General features: G+C 42.2%; 1 long non-coding RNA gene across 1 annotated transcript; it reads right to left on the minus strand.

The window, feature by feature from the left end:
• Positions 1-3,939: 3,939 nt before the first annotated feature.
• LOC143695586 (uncharacterized) lies at positions 3,940-22,332 on the minus strand. The gene is made up of 3 exons (XR_013184962.1): positions 21,680-22,332; positions 17,570-17,635; positions 3,940-15,759 (listed from the first exon to the last, which is right to left on the minus strand). It is a non-coding gene; the product is annotated as an uncharacterized LOC143695586 (long non-coding RNA).
• Positions 22,333-24,712: the final 2,380 nt, after the last annotated feature.

A 24,712-nucleotide genomic window follows, 5' to 3' on the forward strand; every position in this document is an offset into this window, starting at 1 on the left:
TACAACTTCAGCTTAACCTCATAAGCAGTTCAGCCCACATTTAAAGAATGACTTTGTGGTCATGAGATTATTTTTGCACTATGATTATGCTTTCCCACTGAAATGGTCCTCATACTGATTATAAAGATGGGCTGGGAGAAACATCCTGAACCCTAGAGAATGCAGAAGTGGCAGCTCAGTAATTCTCATTATCAAGAGAATCAGTTCCTGCATCCTTCCTCCTCCTCCTCTTTCCTTACATAGCCATTTGCTAGGGAAGATGGGGACCAGCTCCTTAAAGGCCCCTGACGACAGATGCTTATAGATTAAGGATCCTACAGAAGTGAGCACACCATGTGACCCTAATCTGAACTGCTGTCTCAGTTTGATGATGCCTTTAGGCACATTAGAAGATACATTCTGGTTATTTTCTTGAAACTTTTCATCCCAGCCAATCAGGTGAACTGAAATTTCCTACACAGATTTTCCCTTTAGCTTCACACAGAGAAGCTGAGATTCTCCTCCAGTCACAGCCTTGCAGAGCTGCAATTCTTTGTGCAAGTGTGCCCATATATCCTTTAACCTGAACCAGCAGGGACATGGACCTTAAGGAGTAATTTTCAATAGAATATTATTTTCCCTCTGTTTCTAAGTAATTTATCTCTTAAAAAAGCCCACTTTCCTCTGAAAAGTACATAGCATTTTCCCATTGTTAACCTTAAACCACCACAATTAAATGGTGAAGGGCAGAAGAGGGATTACTGACATGTATTTTTTAGCCAAGTAATCACAATAGAATCATTCACCTTTCCACTCATTTTGAGATGGCCATGAACCCATTATACAGCCAACTCTAACACACCAGGGTAATATATGATGATGAAACACCTTAGTTTATCCATTCAGCTTGCCCTGTGAGTTTACAAGGGCTGAAAATCTATTTGCTTTTCACCTCGTTTAGCCTTGATTTAGAGGTATGACAGGAAATAAGTGGTTGCCATAGCTCAGTGTCTCTCTGTGTGGAGTAAAGCCTGTCACACATTGTTGCTGAGGTTTGTGCTGCAGTATGGACATGGGGGTGTGACCCCATGTGCAAAAGGGACAAAGGCAAACACACAGCTCTGTGCCTGACAACAAGGCATTTTGCCTTCAGGATTTTGCCCACTCCTTTGTCCAGTGGTTTGGTTATTGGAGAAATGAAAGGCAGTCCCACTGTACCTCCACATGGAGTGCTCCTGGGACTGTGCAAGGCATCAAGAGGCCCTGACTCACCAGGAACTTGAATTTCTACATCTGTGAAAGGTTTTGAATATTCTGAGAGAGATAAGAGCATTTGGGGGCAGCTCTTCGGCCTGGTTTTTCATGCTTCCACTGGTGTAGGGCATGCCTAGTTTTGTGATTTGTTTTCTAATGTCTTGTAGAGTAAAGGGCTCTCTTTCCCTTCCCTCCTCACAAGTCCCCAGGCTTTGCTGACATTGTACTAGGTGGAATTTGCCCTGTACAGTTTTTGGTCATTCATTCAGCACCACATTCTCTTTACTTCATTTACATCCAAAATTACAACATAGAAGTTGACCAACCAGTGCCTTGTCTATCCGGAAGGTAACGTTATCACACCACAGGTACAGCTGGCTTATATTTCTTTCTTTCCTTTTCAGTGCTGCCCATAATCTTTAATTTCAGCAATTTTAAAAGCAGGTGACAAGTCCAGTTGTTGTCACTTTATGTCTTGACTGGTGAAAAAGGCCTTTATGTACACATTGTATTTGTTTCATGGACATCCATTCTCATCACTTGATTCCTTTGAAATCAGTTTTGTGTTTGTAGAACTTAAGAGCTGTGTACTTAATCTTAACATCCTTACAAAGATTTTCAATCAGACATTTATGTTAATCCAGAGCCTGCAATATCCACCATAAAATTGTTTTAAGGGTAATACAGACTTTCAAAGGCAAAATATTTTTAGTTCATATTTTCCTTAACTTCTGGATAATTTTAATTGTCTGGTTTTTTTAAAAGAAATGTGTTTGGGTTTTTTTATGCAACATTATTTTTTTCCTACAGAGCCTTCTTTGATGTACACAAAACCAATAATACAGAGATAACCATCTTGCGCCATTATCATGGCACTTCAAGACTTCTTTGAATTATTTGTGGTGCTGTAGGGATTAGAAGACTCTCAGTTGTTTATGAACATCTTTCATTTAATTCACACAGAACTGGTTCTGTTTATTAAACATTTTCAATAGGAGGCCACCATCACAAAGAAGTAAAAGGCTTCCCAGCTTTTATTGTAACTGCAAATGTTGTGTCCTGCTGCAGCTCAGGGTGTGTTTTCTTCTGCATCATGGCTTCCTTTGTAAACTGAAATATTTAGGGTGAAATTCTGACATCTTACTCACATTCCGCAATAACAAATTCTTCCACTGAAATCAATAAGACTACTCAAAGGATGAAAAGTTGCATAATATGTTAGAGGTGGGTAGAACCTGATCCCTCAGAATTCAGCTGCATTTCTTTTCCTTTTAGCCTGCTCGACCAAGTTGGATGAGAACAGCCACAAGAGCTTCAGCACATGTGAAAATGCTGCTGGTACCAGGAGAGCAAGATTCAAAACCAAACTACAGCCCCTGTAAAGTGAAAGATGGAGAAATAGAAGGGGAAATGATTACAGTACAAAAGCCAATTTAGTTATCAAAAATCAGCAAATCCAAATGAAGCAATTGTGGGGGTTTTTTTTGAAAAGCACGGAAGCAAACTGAAATTTTTGAAAAGCAAGGAAGCACTGTGAAGCCAATTGCACAGTGTAATTCAAAATGGAAACAGATTATTAGGGTGAGAAGTCTGACAAAGTTATGGTGACCTGCAGCTTTTACTTGACTGTTTATTAACAACAGAAGTATTTTAGGATAGATATGTTAACAGACACACTTACCTACTTCAGCTGATGAATTATTATTATTATAGTTTTGCCCAAAGCAAATGTACTGAGGAAAGAGGGTACACACTGAACTCACAGATGCTGGCAGTGCTGATGCCTCTCGAGGATCTTGCTTTAACTTTTACAACTTCTTTCTCTCCTCTTATGCCTGAACAATTTTTTTTCAGCAAATCACAGCACTTCCTTGTTGTGTTGTGTCTGTATAAGTTGGACTGTTCTGTTCCCCCTATCATGCAATGGTTCTGCCCTGGTTCTCCCTTCCCTCCTTTATGCTGCCAGTTATCCCAACTCCTCCCCAGTTGCCTTGGAGATCAATGTACCCTTTCTCAAATCCCTCCCTGGTGCCCTGTCCGTCACTCAGCGCTCCCACCCTTCTCTCTAGAACTCTCTAGAAACTTCCAGCTAGAGCGTCGAGTGATTGGCTCAGGGGCCAGGGCCCCACCCTCAAGTTATCCCCATTGGGGTTTTCCCTTAGTCAATCTTTTGTATCCCACTCCCCTCTGAAACCCTATTTGTCCAAGGACTGACTCCTCCCCTGTGTCCCTCCCTCCTTATAAGCTGCTGCAACCCCCTCCCTTGTGCTCTTTGGGTGTCGGTTTCCCCTGGGACCCAATAAACCTGGATTCACCACAGCTGGAGAGCTTCCTTTTCTTATTTCTGCTGACTGTAGCCATAAGCCAAGCCATGTCCTACCCCAGGGCAGCACTGTTGTCATTGCACAGAGCGTTTGCCTTTGGTGCTGTCCCGAACCATGGAGATCGGGACAGTGCCCCTGTACTGCTAGCGGTGCTGGATAGCCAGCCGGGACATCCAAGAAGGACAATGCTTCTCCAGCTGGACCACTTTGCTTCCTCTACGAGGTGTTGTGTCCTGAATGCAGTCAGCCTCGCAGACCACATGTCCCAGAGACCAGAAATCCACAACAGACTTCCCACAGGACACTCTCAGTGTATAAGTTCACAGGCAGTTGTAAGAATGTTTTGTTCTCCTGTTCTTTTCTCAGATGAGCTGGAAGGATGAAAAAAGTAGTTAAGAGACCTTAACAGGAAGGAGGTTGTGACAGGGGAGCCAGGGATTCTGTGCACTTGAAGGTATGTTGAAAGAAATAAGCCATGGCTCCCTTCATTTGAATTTATTTATTTGTCTTATTTTAATGGGAACATGTCACATTATTAATGTAGTGGGAGAGAAAATTTGAAAACTCCAGCAGACCACTGGGTATAGAGTTGCATGGTGCTGTGCTTGATTTTGCAGTTTGGATGTGACAGATGGAAGAGCTCATGCAAGCCTTGTGTGTATTCCTTTGATAGAGAATATTGGAATGTTTGAAACATTCATAGGCACATAGATTTAGCCATCTCTCCTAACATTAGTCAGGCAGGGTTCAGTCTGCAGAAGGGGATTGGAGGAGCTCTGGTCCCCTCTGACCAGGCTGATTGCCCTGATAAACTCATGCTTCCCACTTAACTGCCTGTTCATCTCTGCGGTCTCATCTTCACACCTGGATTTAGAAGTTTTGTTTCCTGGTAGCAAAGCCCCTGATACAGCTGTGGTTGATGACTCTGTCTGTTTAGGTAGGTTACAATATAAATAAATAATGCTGAGCTGTAAAATTGTGGCTGACACCAAGAAAGCTGACAAAATGAGAATGTTTTTGTCTTTAGGAATTAGCATAAGAAAGTTGAGGATGTGCATCAAGTTGATGCTGCTAAACTTCCACAAACAGCTTGACTTCCATGTGGCAGGATCCTGGGGATTGTAATTAAGATCAATGACTTGTCATTTTAATGAATATGGATCCAAGTCACACTGGGAAATTTAGCTTGTTGTGTCTCAGTGCTGTAGTTTCCTTTACAGAAAGCAGGGCAGGTAAACCTTCCTTTTTCCAATTCTTTGTTTCTTCTTTTCCAGTGAGCATGTCAGGGCAGGAGTGTGTTTGTTCAGCACCTGCAGCAGTAATGACCTGGACTAGGAGACGGAGTTTAGATGAAGCTGCAAAGAGAGCTGTGACAACAGACTTGCTTTTCAGATTTTTGATTATGTGTGGGTATAAATTTATTACAACCAAGCAGTGCTATAGAAATGGGGCTTCTGCTTTTGATCAGAATCCAGAAACACAGAGTTGTGGTAGGAAGTGAATAACAAAGGACAGATTAATTGTACTCTGGGAATGTTTTGATTGGTACTTGTTGAAATTCTGAGCAAGGGTTTAGTCAGTACTTTTTTACCCTGGACTAATTCATCCATCCCTCTCTGGAAAATTCAGTCTATTGTGTCATTCAGCATAAGGGAAGAGAAGTGTTTTCCATGATCTATGTAACACTCAGTCTTTTCACCAGTTTATTTTGCCTTTCACACAGCAAAGATGTGCACTCCCAAGGTGCCAGATGTTTGCACCACTGAGCAGGTGAAAGGTAGTAGAAAAGGATGTCATTTTGATGACTCTCTTTACAGCATATTCCTACCAGTGCTCATTTGAGATTCTGGGATGACAGTAGTAAATAATGCTGAGTACTCCTATAGCACAGAACACATTCAAAATTAAATTTTAGTAGTAGTAGGTTGAGAGATCTCTGAAAAAGTGATTGTGTACCACAGGGATAAAGTTAAAACTTGACTGTGATAAAGCCGTGTCAAGCCAAGAAGTGTTCCCGGGGGAATGACTCTTTCTCATCTAGAAAAACAATAAAAATGCTTCTGTGAGTAGGTGAAATGAGATGCCTAAATGGACTCCAGGGAAATCATGGTGGGGGAAAAGGTAATTGTTTAATTTCTCACTACAGATCAAACTTAACTTCTAATTTGGGTAAATATTGAAATTCAAGAGAGACCTTGGAAAAAATTTAATAGTTATTATACTTATCTGTGAAAATTAAGATACTTGCTATCCAACCTGACATTACAGAGCTGTTGAAATACTACAGAGAGGTGGAGGTAGTTTTCTCTTCCTGATACTTCAGAACAGACTGAGATTTCAGATTACAAGTTCCTTGGTCTGAAGGCCACATTCATAAGAGCTCCAGCATTGTAGTTTTGAGGAAATACAGATAATATTTGAGCCAAAGTCATTGCATGTCACTTAAAGTAAGTGTTCAAAGAAAAAAAAAACATGCTGTCAATGTTTTGGTTGTTTATATTGTGCCACAGGAAAGATCATTTACTTGTGTTCCCTAACCTACTCTTCCTGGCATAAGACTCTGGATGCCAGAGGCAAAACTTTTCTCACCTCACCATGCAGAGCAAAACTCTGTTGTATGGCCTACCAACACAGGGAAAAATGAGTTATAAATGAGTGGAATTAAACACAAAATGTTAAATATACATTTTGGAACATAAGGGATGAAAAGATAAATATTAAAAGACATCCCAATAATAGCAATACATAAAATTTCTGATGATTCTCTGAGTATTTTTAGAAAGCAGTGCATTGCTGCGGTGTGCAACTGAAATATCACCCAGTGAGACTTCAGCATAATTAAGCAATGATTAATCAATACTTAACTAAAGAAATTAAGCTCAGGAGAAACAATTAATTGAAGTTAAGTGAACTTTGACAGCTCGTATTAAACTAAGGCTCTAATTAACAAAAGCATTGTGCATCCTCTAAATGAAGGGATGTGCAGGCTTCAGGTGCCAGGGATGGGGTGAGTGTTGCTCTGAAAATTTCTTGATGATGAGGAGCCACTGATGGAGAGCTTCATTTCAAGGCTTTGAAAAGAGAAGGTGATCTTTCTTTGGTTGCTGTTTGGTGACTTGATCCTAAGCTCCAGCAGTTCAGGTGGCTCTCTGGAGGAACAAATGTAGTCTCCTGCTAGGATTTGCAGCCTAGCCCCACATCCTTCAGGCTCTTATCATTTAGAACCAAGCTTCTGGATGAGGTGGGGGGCACTGCTGTAATGTCCATGTGTTCTGTTTTTGTTTGAAAGCAAAACCAGTGAGACACTCCAAGTCAGAAATACAATTTATTGTGAAAATCAAAAAGAAAACCAAAATAAAAGAAAAACCACCAGCAAAGTCAGAATACAACCTGAAACCCTGTTGGTCAGCGTGCTGGTAGCAGTCCAGTTGGATTGCTGTCTGCGGTCCTCCTGGAGCAGCAAGTGTGGTTCTGTTGGAGCAGGGATCTGGTAGAAAGGGTGTAGTCTTTCCTCTGAAGATCCAGTGGAAAAGACAGCTATTCCTCTGGGAAGCCAGTGGAAAGGCTGCTTGTGCTGTCCCAAACCCCAGATTATATCCAGGTGGGGAAGCTTAGCTCCTCCCTCCTGGGCAGAGCATCTCACAATGGGCTGTTACCATTCTGTGAGTCATGGGTGGGTCCATTAAACAGAGGGAGGGAGTTGTCTCTGAATCATGCAGAAAGGCATTGATGGGCCCCTTAACAGGAGATAAGGAAGAAACAATGCCCCTCCTGGTTTCAGCAGCTCTTGAGGATGGGAATAGAATATATCTTAGTATTGTAACCTAGGACACCATCACACTGCCAAACTCCACAGAGCCAGGGAGCTCTGGCCCTTTGCATCACTTGGAGCTCCACAGCCATTTTCCTGCAGGATTTAGGGTTGTGGAGAACCCCAGCAGAAGCAGCTGTTCCCAAAGGGCTGCAGCCCAGGGAAGGGCTGGGACAGGGAGATGGGGGAGGAACACTCTGGGTGACCTGGGAGGGCCTGACTGTGACAGAATTTTCTCCTTCTTATGTCTGTCTCCTCTCTGTTCTTGTGTTTTTACATTCCCCCAAAGGTGAATGCCATCATCTATGGATGCAGTTTATCAGCCCTTGTGCATGTGAGACTGTCCCAATATCTTTTCTACAAAACTTTCTCATGAAACCACAGAGTCAGGATACCTGATCTAATACTTCTGAAAAGATTGATTTATTACCTGGAGAACAAGCCTGGGGGAGGGAAGGGGCAGAATACAGGGAAGAGCTCTGAGTGACCACTGCTGTCTCGTGGCTCTCAGGAAAGGAAATGGCCACTGGTTCTGTCTGCAGTAGCCAAGCCATGTCCCACCAGCCCAGAATGATGATGAGTAAGGGTCAGGAATGGGGTTTAGAGCCCAATCTCAGCCCCAGCCCACCTGAGGGAATTACTCCTCTAGGGAGCAGGACCTTTCCTTGCTTGTTTTTAGAGGCACTGGAGAGTGGCACAAATCTGAGATGAGGGAAAATAAAAGAGATATGATTGGCTAGTGGCTTAATTGCTCTGTTAATTGCTTTGCCTCTGGTGCTCCCATCCCTGCAGAGAAAGTGCCTGAGGGTTATCTCAGCTGTGTGAGTTCCCCTCAGTGATGAGCAATTATCTCCCAGGCAGACACTACCAAATGTGGCTGTCACAAGATAGTTCCATTTGAAATGATGGATGGGCAGGAACGAAGACAAACTTCATTCCCTGAACTCAAATTAGGAGCTGGCATATCCTCATTTGTGTGGATTTGGCCTGACTTTTTAACAGCACAAATGTCAAGATGTACCTCACCAAAGGTTCAGGTTCTGAGCCCAACTCCACAGCTGGAGCCTATCTGAAAAGTCTTGTTGGACATTGACAGGTCTGATTTTCCTTTTGTTGAGGCCTCTACAGGATTGGTGTGGCCATGGAAATGTTCTGGGTGCTCTTTGTGGAGGAGGCAGCATTTCTGTGCTTGCATTGACCAAACCTGGGCTAACCTGATTCAGCTCTAGGGGCATGGAGGAGCATTTGGAGTCAGGTTGGACAGGGCTGCTGGAGGTAAGGTAGTGTTCTGCTGCTTTAAAGTCACCAAGCAGGAAGAGCAAGCTGAGAACTTGCACTGGCTTTGCCCTTTGAGCAGCTTCACAGCAGTGCCACAGAGCTCCAGGTGTGCCACCATCCTGCTCTGTGGGGGGACCTGTGCTGGGGGGAAGGAAGAGATTTCCTCTGCAGGAAATTCCAAATCCTAATGGGACAGAGGAAGGAAGCAAAGAAAAGCAAAACACACCCCCAGAAATGCAGAGGTGAGGTGACCTGCTTGTGGCCACTCCTAAGGCAGCAGCAGCAGGGAGAGGGAGCACAGCCTGTGCTGCTCCCATTAAAGCCTCCCAGTGAGAGTGCCTGACCTGGCACTCCTGTGGGAGAGTGTTCCCAAGCAGCTCCATAAATGTGCATTATTGCCATGCTCCTGCCTGCCATATTTCCTCTTCTTTATTCACCAAGTGGTGGGAGCTGTCTCTGGCTCATCAATTAAACCCAGAAGTGATGATTTCCAAAGGTATTGCTGCTTAGTGAAAGAAATTCATCCTCAGGCTAAAGGACGAAGCACAAGACCTAAGTGTTATTTAAATGGCTCATAAAACATGTGCTGGCTCTTTAGCCTGAATGAAAATCACCCTTAGCTAACATAGGAAATATCCTGCTTTCCTCTGCCTTCCCCAGTCTTTTCATGATGATGAATCTCTTTCCTCTTGCTCCCCATTATTTCTGTAAATGAGAATATGCTATAACATTGCTGAGGTTGGGCTAATTAAATCAGCTCTTTCTTATCTCATTGATCTGCATTTTAAAGCTGAGCTGATTAAGGATGAGAAACTATATTTGATTAGAAATATGTTTTTGCCAGTTAGTTACATCAAAGGGTAGATTACAGGAGAGCAGAGGAGCTGAACTCACATGACTACCCTTTCTCCTGGATGTTAAAAGGGAAGAGAAATAGCATGAAATAAAAAACAAACCCCAAGACACATTTCTAACCTATATTTTTTCACAGCAAATGATGATACCTTTGTTTAATCTTCTGGAAAAAAATTAAGAATATATAAGTGAGAGTGTGATACAGAGAAAAGATTTCCATAAGCTGTGGATGGTGCTTTATCAAACATCCAGCAGAAATCTCACTAAAACTGCAATCCCTTCCTGAATTTATGGTGGCATCAGCAGAGTCATCCAGCACCCAGGACCAAATGCTCACCTGGGCTGGCAGCCAAAGCAAAGGCTCAGAGCAGGGCCCCTGGCTGGTCCTGTGCCTGGCCAAAGTGCACAGCTCCTGTGCAGTTTTTGTGGCATTCCCAACCACCATGTCTGTTAAAGAAAATATTAAGCCTGGTAGGACTACCTGACAAAGTCCTTTGTTCAAGTCCTCCATTTAGCAAAACTTTCTGATGGCTCCAAGGATGCTGCATCCACAGCTCAGAAAGGGCTTTTTCAAGGAACGGGGAGTTAGGGAAATTGATAGGAGGCAGAAGTTTCATTTTTCTTTCTTGTTGAGTTTTCCAAGAAAACTCAGTGCCATATTTAGTGCCACAAATTTGAAGATAGCAAAGAAACCACCTGTCAATTTACCTCCTGTACTGGGCCACCATGCAGCCATCAGAACAGCTCCTAATTCCTTCTCTTAGGGCTGGGACTGCCAAAGTGACTTTGTCCCTCTGTGCCACTGCTGACCCAGACAGGGAGATGCAGCAGAGCCTCTTAGACCTCCCCCTGCAGACCACTCTGGGTGGGCTGTGCTGTGCTTCTCGGGGGGCTGCAGGGAGGATCCTTCTCTCTGTCACTGGGTGCCCCTGCAGAGTCACCCAGGCTGCTCAGCTGCTGCTCCCCTGCCACCCCAGGCTTCCCCCATGGCCCCAGCCCAAAGTAAAATGGAAACCAGGGCCAGCATTTCGTTGTGTTCATTGCCCCCAGCCATCCTGCTGTTGGTGCAGTGGATCACAATACTTTACACAGCTCCTTGGAAGAGCCTCTTGTGGGTGGGTGTCAGGACACAACCTTCACCACTCAGCTCTGAGGTCAAGCAGTCAGGAATTAGAGACAGCAGAGAATCCCAGAGATTCTGGCATGTTCATTTGGGAGAGCAGCACAGCTGCACCAAAGCATGGGGCTAGGAGAAGGGAAACAGGAATTCTGCCCCTGGAGTAATACTGGGCAATATTGTGCTTTATTAGTGACTTGCAGGAGTTAAGTAGGAAGGAGCAGAAGATGAAAGAAAATTTTAATTTCCTTTTCTTAAACAAAGAGTGCATGATTAGTAATTAGACACAGACAGCAATAGTAATCATTGTCCCTATATCAGCCCAGTGAACTTTTCTGGATAGCACAACCAGCAAAAATGAGTTCCTCTCTCTAGCTGCACTCCTCTCCTCTGCCTTTTTGCTTGAAACATTCATTTCAGGGGACTGCATACAGGAACTTGAGCAAACTTCTTGCTTTCTACTCCAAAGCAGTAAGAGATGAGGATGGCAGGCTACTTGCAGGAAGATATTTATTAAAGAACATATCCCAGATATCAAGACCTGTATGCACAGAAACAGCTTTAGACCTAGTCCTTAAAATGTGATCAAAAGCCATTGAAAACTAATCTGTACATAAATTTAACCATCAAACAAAAATAGAGTGAGAAGAATGGTCAGCTCATCTGGCATGGGGTTTCTGAAATGTCTGATCTGTAGAGGAACAAAACTAACTCTTATCAATTCATGGCTTATTTTTAATTTCTGTCACAAGTGAGGTGGTGGTGCAAAAGCTTATTTATTTACTATGAAGAAATCCAGATATTTATCCTTAAATGAGAATTAAAAAAACTCTCTGCAAGAGATTAATCACAGCATGCCACGATGAGATTTAACAAGCATGAGAGGCATGTAGGAATTATTTTTCTATTTTTGAAGTGGCTGTATTTGCTTGTATTACTGCTCAGAGAAATAATAGCAGCTCTAGTGGCATTACTACTGAAATCCATGAAATTTCCCTTGAATTAAAAGAATCCTTTAAGGAACAGCAAAGATGAGGAAAGTGACTCCAAACTAGTTTCCTTCCACAAGACTGTTGATGTAAATGGTAGCTCAAATTAGAAGGTATTGAATATGCTTAGTCCTTCAACAAGTTGGACTTCATGCATTTCATTTTAGTTTTATGTGTTAGGCAATGGGATTTACAAGGAAAGCTCAGGATTCAGGTTTCAGAATTTACCTTCAAATGTGAATTTACTTGCTTCATGTACAGTGACCAAGACTGTACATGAGCATTTCTGTATTAGCCATCCATCACTGGTGGTTCATAAATTAAGGTATTTATTAAAATACCAGTTCATCTTTGAATGGAACTTCCAATCACCTTGTTATGTGCCAATTCCCCACAAAATTTATTTGATAAGTAAATAATTATTCATTTTTATTTACTATGACAGCAGAATTGATCCCATTTAAAATCTCTGTAAGTTTCTCTTTAATAGTTGAATGCAGCAGCCCAAAACGATGGCCTCCATTAAACAAAAATTAAACGCTTATTTATGATATTCCGTTTTTATAATTTTCCAAACAGGAGTATACTTCTAGGCCAAAGAAGGCCACCATTACCTTCTGAGCTAATATTTCTTTTAAAAGATCTGTTTCAAGAACAATCATTCTTTGATTCATTAGTTTCCTTCGTGAGGCAATAAGAGTTTAAGAGACACTGCAATGATAAAATAATAATGTCTGAGTAATACTGGGGGTGGTGTTGCCAGTGAGTATTGAGGAGGCATTTGAGTGAAACTGTATTGCCAAGTTTGCAGGTTTTTATTACAGTGATTAATAGAAATAGTTGTTCTCCTGAATTCAAGGTTGTTATTCTGTCTAGGTTTAAAAGCCTGTTCAACAGGAGCTGTGTACACACATTTAGGTGTAAGTGAGGAGGCCAGGCTGATTTCCTGTTCTTAAGTGTGATTGATTGAATATAGTGTGGCATTTCTGAGGAACACTTTTTTCCCTATCTCAAAGCTCAAAAGTATATTCCTTCCATTTATTTGCTCATTTTAGAATAGTATCAATTGCTTTAAAAATCTCAAGCAGTTGAATCAGAGAGGCCAACACTGTTCTCCTGTGTATAAATATGGGATTCCCCCATGTCTCCCCTCCATCATGATAACACCCAGAATCAGTATGGGAAACTAAACAGGTTTTCAGCCCAAAACTGTCTGCAGAATAGAGCTCAGCAGCAGCAAAGTGTTTATTTGAAGGCAGCTCCCTTGCAGAAGCAAGGGATTGAGCAGAGAAGACTTTTCTCTCTCACAGCCTCTCCTGAGGTCTCGGTCACACTGAGGAGAGGGATGATTGTGTCCTTGACAAGGTCTGTGCAGAGACAGGCATTGCACAGAGAAGCTGAGGCTTCACACCATCCCTGGCTGCTGGGCAGACATGTCCATGCGCCCTCACATCTGTGCTTGCAAATTTCACCTGGATGAATGCAGTTATTTTCAGGAATGAGGTGTCAGTCAAAAGCTTAGGAAATGGAGGCAATGCTTCCCTGGCTCCAAAAGTCTCAGTGATCAGTGGAAAAGGGAACTAACTTGGGGAGCTTGTAATCTTTGCCTTGAATAAGGCTCTTGTTAGGAAAGCTTCTCATACTTGGATGAGCTGATTGAGCTGGTCTGAGAGGCAGAAAAAACAAAGTGGTGTTTCAGAGCCTTTTCTGAAGCTACAGAATGAATGAGCTGTGGTAGGAAGCAAGGAAGAAACCATCATGCATGTTCCCCTAATCTCAACCCCTCCTGAATGCTCATCCCAGGGCCAGGATCTGTAAGGAACAGCTGGGAATGGCAGAGGGTTATGGGAAACTGGAACTTGCAGTTTGATCCTTTAGCATATCTAATTATTAAATTGATTTCAAAAGAGAAGGAATATTTAATATGTCTAATTGAAGCAGGAGATGGTGCTTTCCATTTAGCAGAGCTTCCTTAAAGGATTGCATGAAGTCTAAAATTAATACTCATCTTTTTAAATTTATTATCCTTATTACCAACCCTACCATAGCTGAAATATCACACATTTTACATTTTCTGGGATAACATGCAGCACAACATTTTTTACATGCTTTACCAAGCTTAGAAACTCATATTGCAAAAAAAACCAAACCCAAAACAAACCTTGTCTGCAGACCGGATAAAATAAGCAATAAATCCAGAGTGAAAACATTTAGATGGCAAGCAAAGCCCACTGTAAAAGAAACCTCCATGGGAATAAAAGAAAAGTCTTTGAACTCCTGTGAATGATAACAGTTTGAAAATCTTAATGCCAGTACCCTGCCTAGCAGGGCAGCAGCCTCTGCAAGCACAGGTCAGTGTTCCAGCTGCTGACATCGTGTGTCCAGGAAATTCCTGCCCTTTATTTCCCTGGTGCTGTGAAGCTGATGAGGGACAGAAGCTCATTGAAGACTGTAGCACCCGATTTTTCAAAGACCAAGTGTTATTTAATGTTCAGCTGGAAATCTGTACGTGGGTTTAAGTCAGGGTTGATACTTTAATAATTACTCTGGCTGTTATGTTTCCCCAGAAGGAGGTCAATCCAAGGGCTGTGTTGGACTCTGAAGGCAATTAGAGAAGCTTCAGAGCAGATTTTGTTTATCATTGTAGTTATAACAAGTATTTTTGGGTTTTTTCCCTGGCCTGTTAGGCTATCTAAAGTGTGACAAGGGATATTACTTCACAACAACTGGAGGCCTTTGAGGGAGCAAAGACTGACTGATTAGACTTAACTTGTCATGTTTTCTGATGAATTCTTTTGAACAAAAAGTAACTCAGGCATGTGGTTAATGATAGTTTTGAAGGACACAAAGGGAAAATATGGGTAAAGTTAGAAGTTTGTTAGGGTTATAGATTAAAAACTAGATTAGAAATCAACTGGAAAGATAAGTAGAGGGTGCTTTAAAAATATTACAAATGTTATAAAAGAAGCCACAGTTGCTTTGGTTTTTATAAGGCATCTTTATATGTACTGTTGTGAAAAATCCTGCTTCAGCTTGTTTAGGAAGTAGTAAAACCAGGTGTGAAATGAGTTTTTTAGCCTATGAAAATCTGAGGTTCCAACAATTGACCTTTGCTAAGACAAAACTAGCAAAGCGTAAAGTTTCAAACAAAAAATACAGAGGAAAAAACAGACAAAAATAGAATTTCCATCTGACTTAGGAAGTCTAGGTTACAAATACCAGTTTTATTTTTAGGGACTGGCACTCCCCAGATCAGAGCAATTACTTCTACTATATTCTTCAAGGAAACCTGGATGTTGCCATCACAGGCTTTAGTTTTTGACTAATTTTAATTTTTACACAAAACAGAGTTTTTGCTGTTGGCTGTGTTGAGTGTGAGGGTGGCAGGGGGTGTGAGGGATGGTGACACTGCATCCCCCAGTGCCCCCTGAGGATGCTGCCAGAGGGTCGTACAAATTAACAAACATCTGATCATACAAGGCTGGCAGGCGTTCAAAGCACTTGGAAATATCACACAGGGAAATCAAAGTGATCACAAGTTTTGGAGAAGCAGCAGTGGGATGAAATTCAACTGTTCAAAATGCAAACTCACCTGGTTTTGGCCATTCTGAAATAGTTTGGCACATGACTCGATGGGAGAAAGGAGGCATGGACGTGGCATCTGCTCAGGGAAATCATGAGTCAAACATAAGCCTGTGTTGTGTCAGGGAAGATATTTTCATTGGAGAATAGTGAAGAATTTAATAGTGCTAGACTCCCTGAAAACTCACCTGGAATACTGACTGCCATGCTAGTTAAACTCCTGCAAGAGTAATGCACTCAGACTGGGAGAGATTCAGTAAAAAACTATTAGTTATGGTAAGAAAAGCCATAAAGAATCAGACTAAAGTCATTTGCAGTGCAGTAGAGTGTTTCTGATGGTGAGCAAGAGTAAAAGCTTAACAAAGAGTGTAAGATAGTATAAGCATGAGTAATAGTTCCCCAAAACACTGTCAGTCTTCAGCAAATTTCAGTTTAAAACTTCCTGAGAGGCATTATCTCTGCTTTTGTTTTCTTCTAACAACTGTTTCCTCTGCTGGATTTCCTCCCATACCTTCTTCTACTCCCTGTGCTTTCAGCTGGCTTTCAGCATGTCTGCAGCAGCAGGGATTTCTGCAACACAAGATGTGGGAGAAACATCAGCTTTTGCTACTTTGGAAACTGATCCTTTTTAATTCCTCTAATGTCACTAATTCTTATTTTTAAAAAGCCAATAAACAATCATTTCTTGTTCATTGCTTTCTCCCTATCAGTGATCTGGGAAATGGAAGTGCCTGTCTTACACCAAGAGAGCTTGGCTTGTTAATTTTAACACAATTAAGGATGAGGGAACACGACTACGATCTATAAATGGGCACTAGGCTACACACCAGTGAAGAGCAAGAGCAGTCTGAAGGAAAATTTTTGTCCAAAGAACAAAAGAATACTGAGAATGAATAAATTTAAGTTGATAAGTAGAAGAAAGGTTTTAGCCATGAAGAGAGTGAGACCCTGGGATAGTCTACACATCATGGGTTGGCTTTGAGGGAGCTATATTTGTACAAATCTATTAATTTTGAAGAAAACAGCCTCACTTTTTCCCAGGAGCCCAGGAGATCAGTTGCATCAGGTGTGTTAAATTTTCACATGTTTTGGTGTGAGCATCTGTTCAGGTTGCCTTTGAGACTCCTGCCTGCATAGTCATGATCCTTTTACAGGAGGATGAAGCATGGCCTTCTACTCATGTCTGGGGAGGCACTTGAATGAATGACCCAGATGCTTTAATCACTCAGATACCCCCCTTCTTGGAGGGCGTGGAGAGAATCCTGAGTGACTTAAAGATAGAGCATACACTTAACTAATGAAAAATATCATATAGCACAATGGCAAAGGATCCCACCTGATTAGTGGGGAAAGTTTTTCTCACGTTCTGCCCTATTTTTTGGAATGAAAAGTAGTTTTAAGAACCTGCTCAACTCTTGTCACTGCAAGACCATAACACTACACCTCCCTCCATAATGTTTTATCCCCTCCAAAACCTCCTCTGATGGAGTTTTTTTTTCCAACACTTCCCCCAGAGAACTTTGCTCTCCTGTCTAATAAATTTCACAGTTGGGAAGCTTTCTCTGATGCTTTGTCACTCACAGCCACATAAGACTGGATAAAGAGCTGCCTTCAGACGTCAGAGATGAAGAGCACTTATGTGCATGGGAACAGTCCCAACAGGAGTGAGATGAAGGACTACTGCAAATATCAGCAGTGTGGTTACCTTTGCTCACCTTATATAGCAGGGATCCAGCAGGAAATGCAAAGGTGTGATTTTCAGCACTTGTGAAAATGCCAGATTTACAGCCTTAAATAGCAAATTCTTCTGCCTCTCCACAAAACAAATATAGCAGGATGTCCACTGTGAGAGCTTTCTCACAAGTAGGCGTCAGGCCAAGGGTGAGAAATGGTAAATAGGCACCCAGGGTGGGGAAGAAGTGGTCCTTTGTCCTCTGAGTGACAGAAATTGAAGCAGGGTCACCAGTTTATTGCACTGTTGATGTTTGACATGGACCAAATGAAAGCACTTGGTTGTTATGAATATGGGTTCATTTTAACATGGCAACGGAAGACTTCTTTTCCAATGACCAGCCACTGAAATCACCCTATCACCTGCCAGTGGATTTAAAAACAATGTCATGGAAGGTGATTTGGGCTGAGATGTCATCTATAAAATATTTATTGTAATGAGATATATGGTTTTGAGTCACTTAGTGCATCCTGCAGTAGCTGCTAGATGGGTTAAAGACCAAATTACTCAAACCTAATGTCACACACAGCTCTTGCACAGTATTTTTATTGCTAATTACTTGGTGGCATTATATTCACATAAAATAAGACCAATATGGACATGGCTGTTTGGGCAGCCAGGTTGGACCTTTCCTGTGTAGGTCTTTACCTTGTCAGTGGAGGTGAATCACTAGCTGAAGCAAGATCCAATCTGAAGCTGGAGTGTTTAATTACCCTTGAAAAAAATGGAAAGGTCAAAATAGGACAGGAACGACAAAGTCAATTGAGCATCTGGACAGAGTCCAAGCTTCAGTCCTCACTGTCATCTCCTTGTTTCTTCTTTTGGAGGAGCCTACATTTAATTGTAGTTATAAGAAGATATTCGCACTGTATTCTGTAGTTCTTCCTCTATTTTTCTCTTTTTTTTCCCTCTCCTTTCCTACTCCTCCTCCTCCAGCTTTCTTTTGCCTTCTCTCTCTTCTCCTTCCTCCCCTCTCTTGCTGTCTTCTTTCTTACATGTGAAAATTCAGAATCCCCTCCCCTCTCCCCTCCCCTGGCCACATCCAGGCTGGGATGTGCCTGTGGGTGGGGATAAGGATCAGTGAGGGGATCCAGGATGACAGATTCTGAGATATCCATGATGGTCCCTCGAGCCAGCAGCCAAATCCCTGGTGTGTGGGGACTCCTGTAGCCCTGTAACATATTCCTCTCACAGATTTTATCTATGGTCACACACGTAGGATCTGCACATCAAAACACTTTGCATATGCGCATCTGGTGCATAAACATGCAGACAGAGAGGAACATTACCAGAATCAATTAAAAGCTCTCTCTCCAACACTCAAGTTTTGCTGATCGTTAATCACAGATGTCTGATATCTTTTTATCTCAAGTCAGAGATCCTCTGTCTCCTTTGTAGCAATCGATACACTGGGGTCCTCTCACAAAGCCCAGGGATTTTTGTTTCAGTGGTCTGACAGGACAATAACCGTATGATTCTGACCCACGGCAGAGGCTTTGGGTGACGCCTGCGAAAGACTGCTTGTGTTACATCTATAATTCATTTGCAGCTTGGTCTCTTGGGGGAGCACAGGGAATCATGGCAGCTGTTTAACAACCCTCAGTTACAACTGAAAGTAAAGGGAGCCACAATTCAGCTGAAACATTATGTAAAGATTGTGCTCACTGGGCCAGGGAACCTGAACTAACATGTCTATTTTCCTGAGGAGTGTTGGGGGATTTTTAATGACTGTAAGATCCTTGATTTTACAGCTCAGTCAGAAATACAATAGCCATAATGACATATTGTAGTGATAGTATTCTTACAACTACCAAGTTTTAAGGATGTGTGAAAGGAAAAGTTACTGTAGAGAAGTAATATCATTTACTAGACCAATAGAGACACCTGGAAAAAAGCAGATGAGTTTCCATGCACATAGTCCTTTCTACAATTCTCAAGCAGAGAAAATAGATGAGAAACGAGGTAGGGCAAGGTGTAACTGCTCTCAGTTTAACAGGATCACATTACTTTTTTCAGACAAAGTGGCTGATGAAAATGGGGCCCCATGGGACAGAGGGATGGGTTATTACTGCCCCAATAACCATGTGAGCAGAAGGATGTGGTACATGTGGAAAATGGCACTGCTGGACCAAATCTAGCATGTCACAGCATCATGGTTTGGATTGGAAGGACCTTAAAGATTGTTCCAACCCCTCTGACATGGGCAGGGACACCTTCCACTAGACCAGATTTTTTCAACCCCATCCAACCTGGCCTTGAACACTTCAAGGGATGGGGCAGCCACAGCTTCTCTGGGCAGAGTCAGTGGGCATAGCTGACCCTGCTCTGACTGCAAGGTAACTGCTTTGGCACTTTGAGTGGTTTAAATCTCTGTGTTTCACCTTTTTGATGATCTGGTTCTGCACACAGCCTGGGGAGTTCAGCTGATGCACCAAAATCCATTGAAAACCTGAAAAGCAGATTAAATGCTTCTATTCAAAGGGTGAGAAAATGAAACACTTAAGCTCAGCCCTCTGTAACAGGAAAGAAAGTACAGGAAAGAACAGTGAGCAATGCAGAGCACATTGCTAAGCAGCTGCAGAAGAACCACAAGCTCACAGATCTCAGATGCTGCATTTGGGGTTTTTTATCCTCATAGAAGAAGCAGTAAATGTAAAAAGTATAAAAAATGTGAACTAAATAATTAAATAGCTTTCACAGGGGAAGAGATGACCCAGGCCATGAATCACTGTCTTGGGGAAGAGGTGTTTGCAGGGGTGGTGAGAGAGAAGAGGAATGGGGTGGGGTGCCCTGGATGGACCTCTGACCCTGGGCACCAGGGCTTTGGTTTGGATGGACTTAGTGAACCCTGAACTACTCTGAACACTGCTCTGCTCTGGTTCTTGCTGGTTCACAGCCATGAGCCCAGAGCAGAGTCAAGGCACCTCTGCTTCCGGGTACTTGTCTGAGCTCTGCCTTGAGTCCTTTATAAGTTTTCCACCTGCCTTTGCTCGACTCCAGGGAAACCAATGGCTCTCTGCCAGCTTTTGTCAACAGCATGTGCAAGGACAATGTTTGCAAGACAAAATAACTGGTGTTAAGATTCCTCTGTAAAGAAGAAGAAGAGGTTGCTTTATTAAAAGGTCGGTTCTGCATCTAAGAGGTTAATAAGTATTCTCTGCAACTCATCAATGTCAAGACTAAAACCAAACAGGAAAATGGCAATCTCTTTCTCTTTTGTAAAGGAACTTGTTGAAATAACTGCCTAAGTCTGTCCTCTGTTTACTAAAACAGCTTCGGAAATCTCTAAATCCATTTATCCTGAGGATTATCATCATCTGGTTTCCAGACAACATTCTCATTTCCTCCAGTGAGGTTTTCTGATACCTTAGGCCATTAGCTGTGGTATTGATCTTTCCTTAATACATGAGAATTCCTACAGCAAAGGCAGCTCTGCATCTAAAAAACCCCAAGCCAAACCTGTTTTTATCTGAATAGCCAGAACAGCTTTTTGTTAGACACAAAATTTAACTTTCTGTAGCTTTTGTTTATAATAAATGTATCAGGGCAGGCTCTAAAGACATCCTTCACAGAATAGACTGAGTCTGTTATCAGCCACTTGGGGAAATTCTGTTCCAGAAACAAAAGCCTGTTACACACCAGTCCTTCAGCTCCAAGTCCTATGGCTCAGCTCTGGGGAAAGAGATAATGGCCAGTGCTTAGGAGTGAAGCTTCTGAGATTTCACCTGGCTCTTCCTACCCCAAAATCCACCCCCCCTGACAAATCCTGTGCATCAGTCCATAGAAAAGTAGTAACCAAGACCCTCATTACTCACTCTAAATCATCTGACAGGGAATGTCAGGCTGATGCCTCTGTAATAGAAATGGGGGGAAGAAACCTTAAGAAGAGTCTGATAAAAGAAAACACCACACCTTTTCTTATTTTATCCTGTTTTCCCCTTTGTCTCCCACTTACTAGGCAATGTTGAAATCCCACAAGTAACAAGAAGTTACTTCTCCATTAAAGGAAAACAATCCAGTAACCTTAGGAGGACGGAGATGATGACAGATGGGAAAGGAGGTTTGGACCATTTGGACAGGTGGGAATCTATTGCTTCTTCTAAACTAATGGGAGCTTGTTGAAAAGTTTAAGTTTCTCAGAACAAAAGTTTTCTCTGTAGCTGTAGTCCACAAGGCAGAGAACAAAGAGTTAAATTAATTCACCTTAGCTATTAGGACAAACTTGTTTTCCCAACAGTTCAGCCAGAATCTCTGTACAGACAGCTCTTATTCCCCCATCTCCAGTGCCATGACCTTCAGCAAGTGTCTCTCTGTTAAACATATGAGTCACCCAGACTTATACAGAATTCATGGGAGGAGAGAGGTTCCCCCAAACACTGCAAAAAGAAGATTGACTAAAAATGCCTGACATGGAATAGGGAAAAGATTGCTAGAATTTGCTTCTTGCCACTTTGGACTTCTTTTGGTGCTTGAAGCATAATTTTCAGCAGTTACAGAGAAGTGTGATTTAAAATTTCTTAATCAGAAGAACCCTTCAATGTATGAAAGTCTTCATTAACACCTAGGAGCAGTCATTATGGTCGAAAAATTCAAATTTGGGTGCCTTAAGTAAGAATAAGTATACACTTTATCAATTTTTCAGTATGTCTGAGCACCTGCAGATAACATTTAAGACGAGTTAATTACAGGCTCCTAAATATGGATTAAAGGATTAGTTTTAGACATCAAATTGTGAAAAGTTTAGCTTATGTAACTTACCAGGGCCATGTGAAGAGTTCTTGGATTTAGATGTAGAATCACAAATCTTCTTAAACAGGAGAAAGGATGCAGCAAAGGATTCAGGTTTGTCTTCCTTGTTTGCCACAAACTACTTCTTCCCAAAACCCAATGGGGAATTAAAACCCATAGGATTGGTGTTCTTTTTCTGAAGTTTCTTTCTTAATTGTATTAGCAGTTAGGAGTGATCCTGCAGCGAAACAAACCAAAACTCCAACCAACCAACAAACAAATCCCCAAACAAAATAGTCATTTTAGGCTATAGACAGATGCTCAGTGTGCAGCCACCTCTGTCAGCTGATGATATTATCATGTTCAGCTGCTATTTTGCAGCTCTGAGCTTGTATCCCTTTCCCTTTCTCCTTTCTGCAAGCATTTCAGCTCTTCTGGCAAAATGAGTCCTGTGAACACTTCCTAACTCAAACAGTAAAAATAGGTGATTAGAGTTGTTTCAGCTAGTTGGGGTTGAAGAGCATAGATGTAACAGTGCTGAAATGGGGGTGGAGAACAAGTAATTTTTGGCTACAAACAGTAACAGCTTCAACATAAAGAGAAAATTTGGAAAAGGACACTAGTTTTACAAGCTGAACATACCGAGTTCAACCTCACAGCCCTCAAACTAATTACCCTGAGATAAAACAAGTGGATTTTAGCTTTTCCTTAAATAGTGAAGATAATCTGGTAGTGCTTTAACAGCAAATGTCACAGCAAACAGATTCAGGACCAGAACTAAGCCAAACAAGCAATGTTCTTTCCTATGCAGTATTTTAAACAAATACCTGTCCTTTTCTATATTAAAAGTTTCTTTCCGTCTCGCCTCTTCCTCTCCCATATCGTGCCAGTGAAAACTCTGCATTTTCAGAAGTGCATCTAGTTATATGCAATATCAGCCGGGGTCAAAGATCTTCCTTTGCTGTTATTTCAAGCCTGGTTGCCCAACAGGAGCTGCACAAAATGTCAGCCTGCCCATGGCCTGTGAGGGCTGTGCTGGAGCAGCACTTCAAAGAGGCAGCTCAGGGGGAGATTCGTGCTCAGCTCGCTGTGGGGGACCCTGTGATTCACAGAGCCCCCGCTGGCAGCAGCGGCGTGGCCAGAGCCGCGCACGGCTCCGCGTGAGGAATGAGGCTCCAAGAATTCACACAAATTAAACCTTCCTACTTCAAGCAAAGTTTGGATACCTGTTGGAGATGAAAGCAGCTGGTATCCCCCCTATTATGCAAATAACACATGAGGAGGCTGGAGTGGCAATTGTGGTCAGTAAGGCATTTCCCATCGTACTCACCTGCAGCTGGCATTATGCGGTCCATGAAAATGTTATAGCAAAATCCAGAAAAGTTCTCAGAGCAGCCTGGAATAACCATCTTTAAACTAGTACAGTGAAAATCAGAAGACATTTCCTTTTGAAATATATGATTCCATTAAGATAAAATATTTATAGAAATTAGATCAGCTAATGAGGATTTCATTTTGGAGAAAAATCATAAAATGCCAGTCATATCAGGGCACATTTTTCTCTCTTTTTGGAACAAAAATTTCTAAAGGAAAAGTTTATGAAACAAAGAAAAGTGAATTAAAGTAATTCATAGCACGTAATAAAGATGTTGAAAACAAAATGTTGATTTTCTGGCTCAAGTGGAGTTTGTGGATCACCCCAAATAAAGGTATTTTAGGGGAGGGAAAGAAAAATTTACTTTCAGAGAGAATATCTACTTTATATGGTATCAATCTGAAATAAATTTTATTAGTGAATTTCCTCACAGTGGAGAAAAATTCCCATAACAGAGACCCCTGCTACATGGACATGGGCAGCAGTGCTGTGCCAGCTGCAAAGGAAGGGTTATTTCTGGTAAGGAGTTCTGCATTTCCTTTGTGATTAGGGACCCTGAGTGATGAGAGGAGGTGACTTATCTTGAGAAGCTGATGAGGTTATCACTGCCGTTCACTTCCCCCTTCCTCCCTCCCCAAACTGCCCTACTTTACCCTCATCCCACTCACCAATAACTAAACTACTTTTCAAACAGCACCAGGACCACAGGGCAGAATTTTAAGGAGCGCAGACTTGGCGGTGAGTTTCCATAAAGTGTGATGCTGATGGCTGCAGTGATGAGGAGCCTAATGGATGAGCAGCTCAGATGTCTTGCTGTGAAGGGCAAAGGGGCTGCCAGAGGCAGGACTTTGTCTCTTGGCATCTTAATTGCCAGATTTCAGAACTGCACATAAAAATGCAAACCCTGATGCTGCCCCTGGCAGCATCTAGGAGTTGGTCTGATTCACACCAGCCCAGAACACAGTGAAGAAAAGCTTTGAAAAGCAGGGAATGATGGTCTTGTGGAGGACAGAATCAAAATTAGGAACAAGATCTATGGATTAACTGTAAATTTCAATAGATACAGTAAAAAAGATGATGCAATAAAAGCAAGTGGCAGCTAAGGAGTTGAGTCTGGATCCCATATGGGATAAATCCACTCCATTAAGAGCAGACTTGGGCTGAAGTTTGCATAGACACAAGAGAGGTAATGTAGAGAATGGCACTGAGGGCAGTGAATGGAAATGGAAATTCTAATTTTTTTAGTGACTTTAGACTGACAACATGTACATCACAAACTTCTCTGCACATGGGTTTTCCTGACTATGAAATAGGCAGCAAATCTGAGCCAAGTGTGCCTGCAGACTTACAGGAGGACCTGAGGCAGGACCTTGCACACATCAGGGAGTGGGGCTGCCCAGGGCTTGCAGTAGGACAGCTTTTGGAAACCCATTGTTGGAAGTCAATGGCAGCTTGTAGACTGCAAGTTGCTTAAGGTCCTCAACTAGAAAATGTTATTTGACTATTTGGAGCTTCCAGGAGTTGGAAAAAAATAATACAATAAGGTGAGCTTTTGGAAGCAGAAGCTGTCTGGAGAGGTCGTGCATTCTCCATCCCTGGAGGTTTTTAAGGCCTGACTCAGTAAAGCCCCAAACAACCTCCCCTGATTCCAGAGCTGGAATTGAGTAGGAGGCCGGGTTACAGAACTC

This window comes from Agelaius phoeniceus, chromosome 1 (genome assembly GCF_051311805.1).
Source record: "Agelaius phoeniceus isolate bAgePho1 chromosome 1, bAgePho1.hap1, whole genome shotgun sequence".
Taxonomy (NCBI): Eukaryota; Metazoa; Chordata; class Aves; order Passeriformes; family Icteridae; genus Agelaius; species Agelaius phoeniceus.